At 52.2% G+C, this 14111-nt stretch overlaps 1 pseudogene; it reads left to right on the forward strand.

Annotated features, from left to right (window-relative positions):
• The first annotated feature begins 2330 nt into the window (after positions 1 to 2330).
• On the forward strand, positions 2331 to 7826 carry LOC136550846 (AP2-like ethylene-responsive transcription factor CRL5; annotated as a pseudogene).
• The last annotated feature ends 6285 nt before the right edge of the window (positions 7827 to 14111 follow it).

Below are 14111 nucleotides of genomic sequence, written 5' to 3' on the forward strand. Positions count from 1 at the left end.
GGTGGATCATATCATACAGCCCTCTGCACTGTTTGTCTGTCTTTAACTGCATGCAGCAGCAAGTAGAGGACAGAACGGCATATGCACAATTATTGGATATATCGGAGTACATATGAAAGTCAAGGGCTAGCTAAGCTAGTTAGAAACGCATGTATAATTGCAATCAAATTTACAGTCTCTTGAAGCCAGAGGATGGATACGTAGTGTGTACCAAACCAAGATTTATGCGCGTGTACTCGTCTGTGCAAGTGACACTGTAACTACACAGTGTATGTATATCCATCCGTTTGTATTGTACGTACATATGCAGCATGCAATGCACTGTAACTATAAATGTGTGTGTACATGGAATGGAGACAAAGACAAGTAGATGTATACAATCCTCTCGAAATAAAAAGGATAATAAAGCTAGCTATGTGTACAAGATCTGACGCGTTCAATGTGTCAGGTATAGAAATGGGGTTGTTGTACGTATGTCACTGTGTATGATCATGAATATTGCCCGCTGTATTTCTATTTACACGCCTCTCTGTGTAGCTAGTGTAGTGTGTACATGAACATGGATGCATGCATGACCTTCTTCTCCTTGCATTGCATGCATGCACTGTTGGTGTGTTGCCATTGCCATGAGAGATCCACATCAAGGAACAGTTGACTCTCACACACCATGCCATTGCCCATTGCCTCTCTCTCTCTCTCTCTCTCTCTCTCTCTCTCTCTCATCTCATCTCTCCTCTCTCTCTCTCTCTCTCTCTCCTCTCTCTCTCTCTCTCTCTCTCTCTCTCCATGTAGTTAGTTGTAGACAGGTGCCCTGCATGGTATTAGTAGTAGTCGTAGTCGTAGTAGTATGTAGAGAGCACGCAGCAGCTGCAGGGCCTAGACAGAGGTAGTGATATATGCAGTACCTGTACAAGTATAACTCTCACATGTACATGCATGTAGAGACATGGATGGATGGCTTTTTCAAAAAAGAAAGCCTATATATATATATATATATATATATATATATATATATATATATATATATATATATATATATATATATATATATATATATATATATATATATATATATATAACTACTATCCTGTAGCTGGCTACAGAATAACTTATTCTGTAGCCACTTTGAGTTACGATAATTACTATGTTATTTTACGAGATTATAGTAACTCCTTACTAAGTGGTTTAATATAACGTTATGGTAAATATCCCCATGTGTTATAGTAACCCAACTATCGTAAATATGTATTTATATTATGGTAAATTAGTATATAAAATTATAGTAAATGGAGGTGACTACAGAATAACTTATTTTGTAGCCGGCTACTGAATAGCCTCTCCCTATATATATATATATATATATATATATATATATATATATATATATATATATATATATATATATATTGCTGGCATTGAGGAGGCCCTGCACATTGCCCCTAGCACAACAAAAGTGGCTCTACTAAATACCTACATCCTACTATCAAACACACAGTGACACTATACTACTACTGCAAGCACGGCACCAATGGCGACAAAGGTGGTGGATGCAAATGAGCATATTACTTTCCTCTTTTCCTTTATACAAAAGGAAGGATGTACTCCTTCTGTTAGCAATGTATGGTGCTTTATTAGACATTGATATCGTTTTTAGTAGTAGTAGTAGGCAATGTTGATATATATAGCTGTCTTTTTTATATAGCCATAGACCCATAGTAATACAAAAATACATACCCCCCTCCATCAAGAAATATAAGGTGTATTTTGAATGCAGAGAAGGAAAGGTAAAAAATTTACCAACGATTCCTCAAATTATATGTAAGTTTAGGACGGTACTTGCATTAATAGATTTGTATTCAAAATGCCTCCGAAGCGATATTGATTATTTTAAGGGACAAAATGTATTTTTATATGACCTTTTTCCCTAATCAAAATACACCTTACATCCGTAAACAAATGGAGTATATTATTAGAGAGACGTCCTCTGATGTTTACCTTTTTCTATAAACAGGAGGGTTTATTTCTCCCTCACTGATTCCTTGATGATCTTTACTTTTGCAAGGACAACACAACATTGTAGAGAGAGAGAGAGAATGTGTGTGTAGGTACACAGATCCCTATGAGCTGAGGCATGTGTGAAGAGAATGTAATCTATCCATCCAAGTCCAACCATTTCTCCCTCCCTCTCCCTTTCTTTTTAATTTTTTTTTTTTGGGTTGGATGCAGCATGTTGTGTGTGTGTGTGTAAATGTGGGAGGGAGAGGGAGCAAGTCTCATTCCTTTTGCTGGACTCCTCCTTTAAAGCCATGCGCGCGCACACAACGCAAGCACAAGCACAAGCACAAGCACAGTTGCCCACCTTCTTCTCCGCTTCACACCTCGCCGGCTGCTAGCAAGTGAACCCCGCCACCGCGGCCGGACCTCATCTCATCGCGTGCGGCCATGGCCATCACACCGCGCGCCCCCCAATGATTGATCCACTCCGATCGCCATTGCCACCAGCAGCAGCTTAATCCGATCCGATTCATTAGTTGCTTATGTTAGTAGTTTTGTTTTAGCTTCACACAACTAACAATGACCAACAACAACGGCAATGGCACGAACGCGGCGGCGAGCAGCTGGCTAGGCTTCTCGCTGTCGCCTCACATGGCCTCCTCCATGGACGAGCACCACCACCAGCAGCAGCAACAGCAGCAGCAGGTTCAGCAGCAGCACCATGGCTTCTTCTTCCCTTCCGTCACTGCGGCCGCCGCCGCCGCCTACGGCCTCGGCGGCGGCGTGGCCACCAGCTCGTCGTCGTACTACACGCCGCAGCTGGCGTCCATGCCGCTCAAGTCCGACGGCTCCCTCTGCATCATGGAGGCGCTCGGGAGGAGCGATCAGCAAGATCACCACGGTACGTATGCAATCTAGCTACGCAGCTGAGCTGATGTCCGGCCGGCGTCGGTCCGTTTCGCTCTTGGTTTGATATATTTCTTGGCGTCGGCCGTCGATCGATCGGCGTTATTATTCATCGATCCAGGGCCGAAGCTGGAGGACTTCCTGGGCGCGGCGGGCGCAGTCGCAGGCCATGGCGCTGAGCCTGCAGGACAACCCCGCGGCCGCCGCCTCCAGCTTCTACTACTACGGCAACGGCGGCGGCGGCGGTTCGGGGCACCAGCACCACGGGGGGTTCCTGCAGCCGTGCGCCGACCTGTACGGCGGGCCCTCGGCCGCGTCCCTGGTGGCGGACGACGAGGCCGAGGCCGCGGCCGCCGCGACGGCGATGGCGAGCTGGGTGGCGGCGCGCGCCGAGAGCGGCGGCGTGCTGTCCGCCGCCGCCGCGGGGCACCACCCGCACCACCACCCACGCGCTGGCCCTGTCCATGAGCTCCGGGTCGCTGTCGAGCTGCGTGACCGGGCACCCCGGCGCCGAGTACGCCGGCGTGGTGGCAGGGTCCGCGGCGGCCGCATCGCTGGACGGCGGGCGCAAGCGCGGCGGCGCGGCGGGGCAGAAGCAGCCCGTGCACCACCGCAAGTCCATCGACACGTTCGGGCAGAGGACGTCGCAGTACCCGCGGCGTCACCAGGTACACACACCACCGCACCCTCCGCTCCGTCTGTTCCGTTTCCGTCCCGTCACGTGCTTGCGTTAGTTAATCACGCACGTTTAGCATGTGGTTGCATCATTAACGAACTAAATATCTAATCACAAAAAAAACTAATGGCGCTTAGAACTACATCTGCTTAGGTTATTATTAGCACTGTCGAGCCGATTAATTAACCTAGTATTTTCGAAAGAACTAACCACACGTACACGTGCGCACACTCACCTACGGTATAAATCAAATCAAACAATCCGCTCCGATCGATCCATATGTGTATACATATCACGCGTGTACAAATAAAACCGCCGAAACATGTTAACTAAATTGTCGATGAGATTAAAAATGCAATGAAATTAAGCAGGCATAGGTGGACAGGGAGGTATGAGGCGCACCTGTGGGACAACAGCTGCAAGAAGGAAGGCCAGACCAGGAAGGGCAGGCAAGGTACGGTAACAAATCAATCACAGTGTAACTATCGTTTTAAGTGTGTTATTACTACTAGTGTCATTATTAGGTTAGAGCAAAAAAAAAACTAACTAATACATCGGTGGTGGTTGAACAAACCGTCGTGGTTCTGGCTGTGTGGGGATGGCGGGATATTTACGCGTACGGCTTGTGATCTCTCTCCCCCTGACTGTCACGCTGCAGTTTATCTCGGTAAGCACTCTTTGCTGCACTGCACACACACAGTCTCTGTGCTAGCTAGCTGCACTGGCACTGGCAGTGCGTGCGTACGTACACATTGATGCATGGTAAAAGTAAAACATGCTGGTGGTAAAATCTGGGGGTGCATGCATGTGTCGTCGGTATTAGGCGGGTACGACATGGAGGAGAAGGCGGCGAGAGCCTACGACCTGGCGGCGCTCAAGTACTGGGGCCCCTCCACGCACATCAAACTTCCCGGTAACTATTCTTGCTTGTTTTCTTTTCCTTTTACCGTGATGCATGCGTGACAGCCATGGTAACTCTGTGATAATAGTACTAGCTAGCAGTCGGACTAGGTACCAGTGCTGATCTGAGATGACTGTGTTTATATAATATAAGGCCTCGTTTAGATTGCGAAAAAATTTCAACCCGATGAATAGTAGCACTTTCGTCTTATTTGACAATATTGTCCAATCGTGGACCAACTAGGCTCAAAAGATTCATCTCGTGATTTCGAACTAAACTGTGCAATTAGTTATTTTTTTTACCTACATTTAATACTCCATGCAAGCGGCTAAAAATTGATGTGATGGAGAGAGAGTGAAAAAACTTGGAATTTGGATGTAATCTAAACAAGGCCTAAGAATAAAATGAAAAAAACATAGTAGTGGTGTTTTGCCTGCATGCATGTACGCAGCTGGAGGACTACCTCGAGGAGCTGGAGGAGATGAAGAACATGACACGGCAGGAGTACGTGCTCACCTCAGGAGGTACGTACGTACACACAGTGTGACCTAGCTAGCTACCAAAGTCCAAAGCTGCTGGCTGGCAGTGGTGGGGCATGTTCCATCGATCGATTCGATCATCTGAGCAACTGATCCAATATTAACCGCTGGATATATATATACATGCATGCATGGGGTGTGGTGTGGTGGGTGCAGGAAGAGCAGCGGCTTCTCACGGGGCGCGTCGATGTAACCGAGGAGTCACAAGGTCTGGTCTGAAACTCAAACTCTCTGAATGAATGACCCCCGAACGACGACGGCTGAACCAACAATGTTCAGCCGCAGTTACATACTGCTGCCGAGAGAGAGAGAGAGAAGAGACGAGGAGAGAGAGAGAGAGAAGAGAGCTTAGAGATGAGAGAGAGAGAGAGAGAGAGGAGAGGGAGGACGAGAGAGAGGAGCGCGAGGGAGAGAGCGAATATATATATATATATATATATATATATATATATATATATATATATATATATATATATATATATATATATATATATATATATATATATATATATATATTGCCTGCTGACAAACGCGGCAAGCGTGATCAATCGATGGATGGATGCAGAGCTGTGTATATGTATATATATATATGGAGCAGCAGCAATGACATGACATGGATGGATGCAGGCACCACCAGCACGGGCGGTGGCAGGCGCGCATCGGCCGCGTCTCCGGCAACAAGGACCTCTACCTCGGCACCTTCGGTACGCATCAACGCCGCCCATCTTCTTCATTTTCCTTCTCTGCATCTGCTCATCTGCTGCACATATATATACATGCGCATTCATCATTCAGTTATACTACATGCAAGCTTCCATTCCATATATACACGCCGCTCTGCAATGCATTCATTATCCATCATGCATTCAGTTATTCGCTCGCACTGCACTGCATGCATGGCATGGAGGAGCCATGGAGATGGCCGGAGACGTCGTCGTCGGGCGGTTTCACGATGATGAGCTCGATCGATCCCGTCGCGCGCCGGCCATTTCGTCTAGACGATCGGCGGCGTCCGATCGAGCTCTGAAAGGGAGTGAGTGAGAGCATGCAGTGCGCGGGCAGCTACGTATGGCGCCGCGCATGCAGTGTGTAGTAGGTCAGCTAGCTTAGCTAGATGGGTGGTTCATGCATGCATCCATGGTGGCTGCCTGGCTGGCCATGGTGCTTTTACTCCTCTCATTTTTTGCTTCCTTGCATTGCTTGCTTGGCATGGCCCTCCTCTCTGTTTGCCTGCATCAGCGTCAGCAAGTATGATTTCTAGCATAGAGAGAGAGGTGAAGATAGCTACGGGGCTTTTGCATAAGGCTGACATGCCTCTCTTGTTTTTACACTGTCGTGGATCGCACGCGCTGATGGGGCCCTGCACCCTGCACGGAGCCCCCTTTTCAGTTTTGACCACCGATTCCGTCCGCCGCGCGCGCCCATCATGCCGCCCGCCACCGGCCGGCTCTCCTGTTCAGATCATTCCTCCATGCACCGTGCATGCATATGCTGACGTGGCTTGGCTAGCCAGTGGAGTACTCCGTACGTTGTTGTGTGCATGGACGACCACGACATGCATGGCTGTCATCGTCGTCGTCCACTCGCCCTGACCACTGACTCCAACCTGACAACAACGACCGTGCTGCCTGCCTGCAGGCACGCAGGAGGCGGCGGCGGAGGCGTACGACATCGCGGCGATCAAGTTCCGGGGCCTCAACGCCGTCACCAACTTCGACATCACGCGCTACGACGTCGACAAGATCATGGCCAGCAACACGCTGCTGCCGGGGGACCTCGCGCGCCGCAGGAAGGACGACGACCCCGCCGCCGTCATCGCCGGCGCCGACGCCGGCGGCGGCGGCGTCACGACCGCGGCGGCGGCGGCCGCCCTGGTGCAACAGGCTGCTGCCGCTGCTGCTGCTGCAACCGGCGCCGGCGCCAGCGAGACGTGGAAGGTGGCCGCGGCGGCCGCGCCGAGGGATGGAAACCATCACCACCATCACGACGTGCTGTCCGGCGAGGCCTTCTCCGTGCTGCACGATCTGGTGGTCACCGCCGCGGACGGCGGCGGACACCACCACGGCCACGGCGCCGCGTCGCAGCACATGTCCATGTCCAGCGCGTCGTCGCTGGTCACCAGCCTCGGCAACTCCCGCGAGGGCAGCCCCGACCGCGGCGGCGGCCTGTCCATGCTCTTCTCCAAGCCGCCGGCTCCAGCACCAGCCCCGCCGCACGCCGCCAACAAGCCGATGGGCCCGCTCATGCCGCTGGGCTCATGGGCGTCCACGGCGGCGTCGGCCAGGGCCGCCGCCGCCGTCTCCATCGCGCACATGCCCGTCTTCGCCGCCTGGACCGACGCCTGATCGTATCGATCAATCGATCGATCCATGAGTGATGACATGGCCGCCGGCCGGCCGGCCGGCCGGTTCCACCACGCATGAGCCGCGTCTCCGGACGATCGACGTACGGTCATCCACCTCTTACCCGGCGGGCCGTTCTAGCTCGGTGCACGTACGTACGCGCGCTCTCGACCGGTTGCGTTGGACTTCTTCAGATCAGTTAGTAGTTAATTTAATTAGGGCTCTTGGAAGGTAGCGAGTTAATTAGCTAGGTAATAGCCAAGGGAGATTGGTTAGTGAAGCTAGCTAGGCGATATGATGGAAGGGCGGGCGTGCACAGCGCGGGCTCTGCTGTTTCCTTCTTCTCCGGCTCCGTCGGCAGCGGCGACGACGTGGCCGGAGAAGGAGGGGTTTTGTAAAATGGAGGCCGGAGATGATGTGCATCTTCTCCAAAATATATCCAGAACTAATCCACTACTAATGTTAAGTTTATAGCGTCTCACTGATTGGTTACTAGCTACTGTCTTCTTCGAATTCTGGTTTCCTGATTGAGCCGCCAGTTGCATATCGAGCACTTGGGCTTGAACCCGTCTGAACGACTGACATGTGGGTCCGGATGCAAATTCATCCATCATAATTCACCTACAGAACTACTCCATACTTGACGCTCCGATCAGTGAACCTGCGATTAAGTGAAAAACGGCCCTCAAGAACACTCCACTCGACTAGGCCTCAACTGGGCTGTGGCCCATAAACTGGGCTTAACCTTATTGAGTTTGCAATGGGCTGGGAATTGAAGTACTACGACTAGGAACCAAAGAATAGATGTGTCGGGTTCATAACCCGGGGACCCCAATGGATCCACTTTCCTGCAATACTTGGTTCAGCAGGCGGCGCAGCAACAACGCACGTCTGGGCCGGTCTAGATACACAATGACAGGCTGAGACCATGATCCGATCCCCGACCGGCACTTCCGGCCAGGAGATCTAGTCGGAGCCCCGATCGGAAGGGCTGGCCGTGGTGGGAACGTAGTCCGACTTCGACCCCCTTTCTCCGACCGAGGATACGCCAGACCTCTGCTCGCTGCTCTTTCCCGACCAACACGGTCGGGGCCGACTGGGAACGACCGACCGGGGACGCCCGCTCGGTGTGGGCCCGGGGAGCAGGCGGAGCAGATAAGGTAAGGCGCTCAAGTGAACCGCAATACCGAGGACCGTACCCTGCCATGCCCTGCGCACCTGTAGGACAGTGACGTCGGGCCATGTCAGATGGACACTGTACAGCCTGTCAGACGCGTCAGAGCATAAACAGTATTGTGGGCGCCGTCGTTTGCCGTACCAGGCGAACACTGTACAATCTGCCACACGCGTTAGAGCATGAACAGTAAGGTGCCGATGACGGCGTAAATAGTATGGTGAGCGACGACGGCCATCCCATACCCGATGGCGTGGGAACAAGATTAGGCAGCGCCCGTATACACACTCTCTCTCTGACTTGTAAGGCCATCCCCTTCAACTATAAAAGGGGATGCTCTCTCTCCTAGGACGGGAGGACTTGAGGACACGACGGCTCAACAGCTCTAGAACTCGACAACTCAACAGCTCTAGAGCTCGATAGCTATACAGTCTACACGCTCTCAACAACTGATAAGCTCGGACACACAGAGCATATGCTCCGATATTTAGCGCACGTTTGAGCATCCGTCACTCTCGCCCACTCGGTTCAGAGTCTGACCGGGCCTCTAACACCCCCCTTCTCATTCCTTACTCGTTTGTAACTCCACAACAAACTTCGAGCACCTGGGCTCAGGAATAAAGTCATCGACCGACTAAAACTGGATGTAGGGCACGTTGCCTGAACCAGTATAAATCCTTGTATCATCGCGTGCTAGGCCACATCCAATCACGACGCATGGCAAAACTACAAATATTTACTTGTTGCATTTCGCACCGACAGTTGGCGCCGTCCATGGGGAGAGACGCCGTGCGTTCACGCTTTTGGTCATCGGATGGCCCACCTTTCCACCATCTTTGGCATGGTGGGCTCAAACGATACGATTCGCTTTGGCTCGCTGGAGTTTCTCACGCTCCCACTTGCTGGGATGTGGGATCCTCCCGTCTTCATGCCACTCCAGACCTTCCTCTTTAGGAGTGTAGACTTCATCGTCGACCAGCTCGGCGTACTCTGCCTCCGCGAGGTGGCGCTCGTCCCAACGTCTACTGGAGGAGGATTGCCCTCCATCGACCCCAGGCCACTCGACGACCTCAATGTCGAGACACCCGCGCTTCACTTCGAGCCCATGCTAGGCTCAAACCCCACGGTGAGTGATGTACATATTGTTCTTTACTCACTATTTAAGACCTTCCGCCAACTCTCCGGAGGGACCTCGTTGTCCCCACCACGACCGCCGTGCAACCGGTCCCCCTATGGCTTCACGTCCCCCATGGACGCGTGCGCATGGGGGCTCTGAAGGATGCTGACGCCGCCCCCTCTCACATCTGAGTTCATGGGGATGGCGGACTATGCTCCCGCCTCCTTCCATGACCTCATCGATGATGAGGTCGAAAGCGATGGCTCCAGCATCGGCGATGTCATAGCACCTAGCCACCCTCTGTCCCGAGAGTGCGCTATGGTGGACGCCCTAGGACAGCCACTAGAGGTAGTGGAGTCTCTGCAGACTCACACCTCTCCGGACCCCCGTACACAGGCCCTGGCGTGTGCATACGAGCACGACGAGGAGTTATGATAAAGGCGGCAGAGCCAGCCACCACCTACGCTAGCACGCCCAGCGCATCATGCTGTGCCACATGCGCGTAACCCAGCGAGTATTGCTTGAGGTCATGCCTGTTAGGTCTAGCATAACATCTTGGACGGATGGGATGATCCTCAGTTTGCTCGGGCTGGCCAGAACATCGCTGCTGTGGTGATGCTTCTGCGCGGCCTCCCCGAGCCTATCGACCCCCAAGAGCAGGCGATCCACTGAAACCTCCAGGCACTGGTGGAGACCACCGCCGTTCAGCAGGCGGAAAGCTCCGCGTCACGACACCAGCACGCGGCCTCTTGCCTAGCCGAGGGGCTAGGGACACACTAGTTGAATCACTCCATCCACTCACACTGTAGTTGCTGGGCATGGAGCAGGAGGCCACAGCTATGCCACAGCCTAACCCGGCGCCTGCTCCACACCGACCACCTATGTGCGAACGGCTTGGGCCGAACCGTGATGCTCGCAGCGTCATCAACAATTGACGCCACGCCTGGCATGATGATGATGTCCATTGAATGGTGGCGAGAGCAGGTGGCGTGGACCCTGGCCTGACCATCGAGGAGTGCGAGGACGCGCACCCCAGGTATGGCGGCCAACCGAACGACTGGAGCCCTAGCCCGGATGGCCTGGGGCCATGGGCCTTTGGTCACCGCATCAAGAAAGCATCGTTCCCACAGCGCTTCCGATCGCCCACCAACATCGCCAGGTACACCGGGGAGTCGAACCCCGGTATATGGCTCGAAGACTTCCGGCTCGCCTGCCAAGCCGAAGGAGTGGATGATGACTGCTTCATCATCCAGTACATCCCCATCTGTGTGGGGGAGCATATTCGAGCATGGCTCGAATTCCTTCCGCCCAACAGCATCCGCGACTGGGCAAATCTCAAGAGGGTATTCGTTGGAATTTTCTAGGGGACGTATGTCCATCCTGGGAATTCCTGGAACCTCAAGAGCTGCCAACAGGAGCCCAACGAGTCCCTACGGGATTACATCCACAGGTTCTCAAAGCAGTGCAACTCCCTTCCGGATGTTGTCAAAGCAAACATCGTCAGCGCGTTCTTCTCTAGGACAACTTGCAAGTCCCTGATCCACAAGCTCGGCTATGTGAAGCCCCATACCACCCGCAACCTACTCGACATCACCACGAACCATGCCTCTAGCAAGGAGGCGATCAGGACAGGGGCAAGGCCAAGCGCGAGGACCAAGGCGAGTGCCCCTCCACACAAAAGGGCAAGAAGAATAAGAAGGATTGGTGCCGACCGACCAACCCAGCTTTGGTCGCCGTGGCCGACCGCGTGGGCAAGCAGACCCAACAGGGCCAGTTCGACCACTTCGATAAGCTCATGGAGAGTCCATGCACCAACCACGCCTATCCCATCAAACACCTCTACAAGGACTGCGAGCTCATCAAGCGCTTCCTGCAGCAAATCGCCAAGCCAAAGGAAGGGAAAGGCAAGGAGGAGGCAGCCAAGAAAGGAGGCACAGTGGGCAAGGATGAAGACAGCTTTTCTGACCCCGGGGAATGCCTCATGATCTTTAGGGGATCCGACGCCATCCACTCCAAGCGCCAGTACAAGGTATGCTATAGAGAGGCATGCCATTCCCTCTTTCCTTAGCTGGTCGGACTCCCCGATCACTTTTGATTAGAGAGACCATCCTTCCCACGTCGCCCGATTGGGTGCTACCCTCTCATCATCGACCCCATCATCTGCAAGAAGCACCTCACCAAGGTGCTGATAGACGGAGGCAGCGGCCTCAACATTCTCTACGTCAACACCCTCGATGCCATGCGCATCCCCCGATCGGAGCTCCACCCAGTGAGCACTCCCTTCCATGGCGTGATACTAGGGATGTAGGCATACCCACTCGGGTAGATTGACCTGCCCATCACGTTTGGCGACCGCGCTAACTTTCGCTCGAAGGTCCTAACCTTTGAGGTAGTGGACTTTTCGAGGTCCTACCATACCATCTTGGGACGGCCATGCTACGCCAAGTTCATGGCGATCCCCAACTACACCTACCCCAAGCTAAAGATGTTGGGGCCGAACAGCGTCATCACCATAGGTAGCGCCTTCTCGCATGCCTACACGTGCGACAGCAAGTATTACGAGCTCGCCACTGCCGTCATCAACTCCACCGAGCTCCCGGAGCTTAGGAATTCAATGACTCTAGCAATCCCCGACTATAATGGGCAGACCTCCTCAAGCACCTTCCATCCGACCGAGGAAACTAAGGCGGTGGAGATCGACCCTATCAACCCAACCAAGATGGTGCGGACTGAGACCAAGCTCCCGACCAAATAGGAAAGTGGGCATACTAAGGGAGGTTGCCGAGCACGCACTACATGTTGTCCCAGGCTCAAAGCCCATCAAGCAATGCCTGCATCACTTTGACAATGAGAGGCGCAGGGCCATAGGCGAGGAGATCGCCAAACTTCTGGCAGCTAGATTCGTTAAAGAGGTATACCACTCTGACTGGCTAGCTAATCCTGTTCTTATGAAAAAGAAGAATGGAAAATGGAGAATACATGTTGACTATACTAGCCTCAACAAGGCATGCCCAAAAGACCACTTCCCTTTACCATGCATAGATCAGATAGTCGACTCCACCTCAGGGTGCGAAATCCTCTCTTTCCTGGATGCCTACTCAGGCTACCACCAGATTACGATGAAAGAGTTCGACCAGGTCACAACTTCATTCATTGGCGGCCAGATAGGAACCACCCGCCGACGAGGTCTTTGTAAACGACCTCCATGAGCCGTCTGCCCGCATCTGAGAGGATCTAACCCAGACGCGCTCCAACACCAATCTAGCACTGGAAGGCTCCGACCCCCCAACGTGCCCCGACCCCGACCGAGCTCTCGAGGGCTCCGACCTTGGAGCCTCCATGGCAATGTCGCTCAACGACATTGCTGTGATGGCACTCGATCCTATCAACTAGAGAGCACCACTGCTGGCCTACCTCCTCAAGGAGGTTCTCCCACTAGAAAGGACTGAAGCACGACAAATTGCTTAACATGCCAAGACATTCGTCGCCATTAGTAATGAACTTTACAAGCGAGGTGCGTCAGGAGTGGTCATGAAGTGCATCCCGACCGAACAGGGGAAACAGCTTCTCCTCAAAGTCCATGACAGAATCTGTGGACATCACGTGACCCTAAGGTCGCTGGTCGGGAAAGCCTTTCGCCAAGGTTTTTACTGGCCCACTATGCCACGAGATGCGGAGGAGGTGGTCCGTAGGTATGAAGGATGCCAGTTCTTCGCTCGACAAACTCACTTGCCAGCGCAGGAGCTTCAAACCACCCCCATCACCTGGCCATTCATGGTCTGGGGCCTCGACATGGTTGGACCCCTCAAAAAGGCCTTAGGTGGCTTCACTCACCTACTCGTGGTAGTGGACAAGTTCACCAAGTGGATAGAGGCAAAGCCCATCACCAATATCTGCTTGGAAGAGGCGGTCAAGTTCTTCCTCGACATCATATATCGGTTTGGTGTCCCTAACTGTATCATCACTGACCATGAAACAAACTTCACTGGGAAGAAGTTCCTAGACTTCTGTGATGAATACGACATCAGGATCGATTGGGCCTCGGTCGGACACCCACGTATTAACAGTCAGGTAGAGCGGGCCAATGGCATGGTCCTCCAAGGACTCATGTAACACCTCTAGTGTTACGAGCTCGCTTAGCACTGAGATTATGGCCTGAGAGATAGATCTATAAATATAGTGAGTTAGTTACGTAAATGCCTATATGTGTTAATGAAAAAAAATTCTAACGCGAAGAGTAGAATAAGTAGTTCTAAACATTAGCACGGAAGCAATTTTTATAAACAAAATAAAATATAACTTGTATTTAGTACTTGAATAAAATTTGGAGCGCAAATTTAATAGATGAAAATGCAACTCTTGTTTTGGTGAATAAAAGTTGTTCAATAGTATATCTGATAGCTCAAAAATTGAATCCGACATTTAAACTAGACCTTTCGTGAATCTGCAGGAAGTTCAAAT

The sequence above is a fragment of the Miscanthus floridulus genome, chromosome 4 (assembly GCF_019320115.1).
Source record: "Miscanthus floridulus cultivar M001 chromosome 4, ASM1932011v1, whole genome shotgun sequence".
Lineage (NCBI taxonomy): Eukaryota > Viridiplantae > Streptophyta > Magnoliopsida > Poales > Poaceae > Miscanthus > Miscanthus floridulus.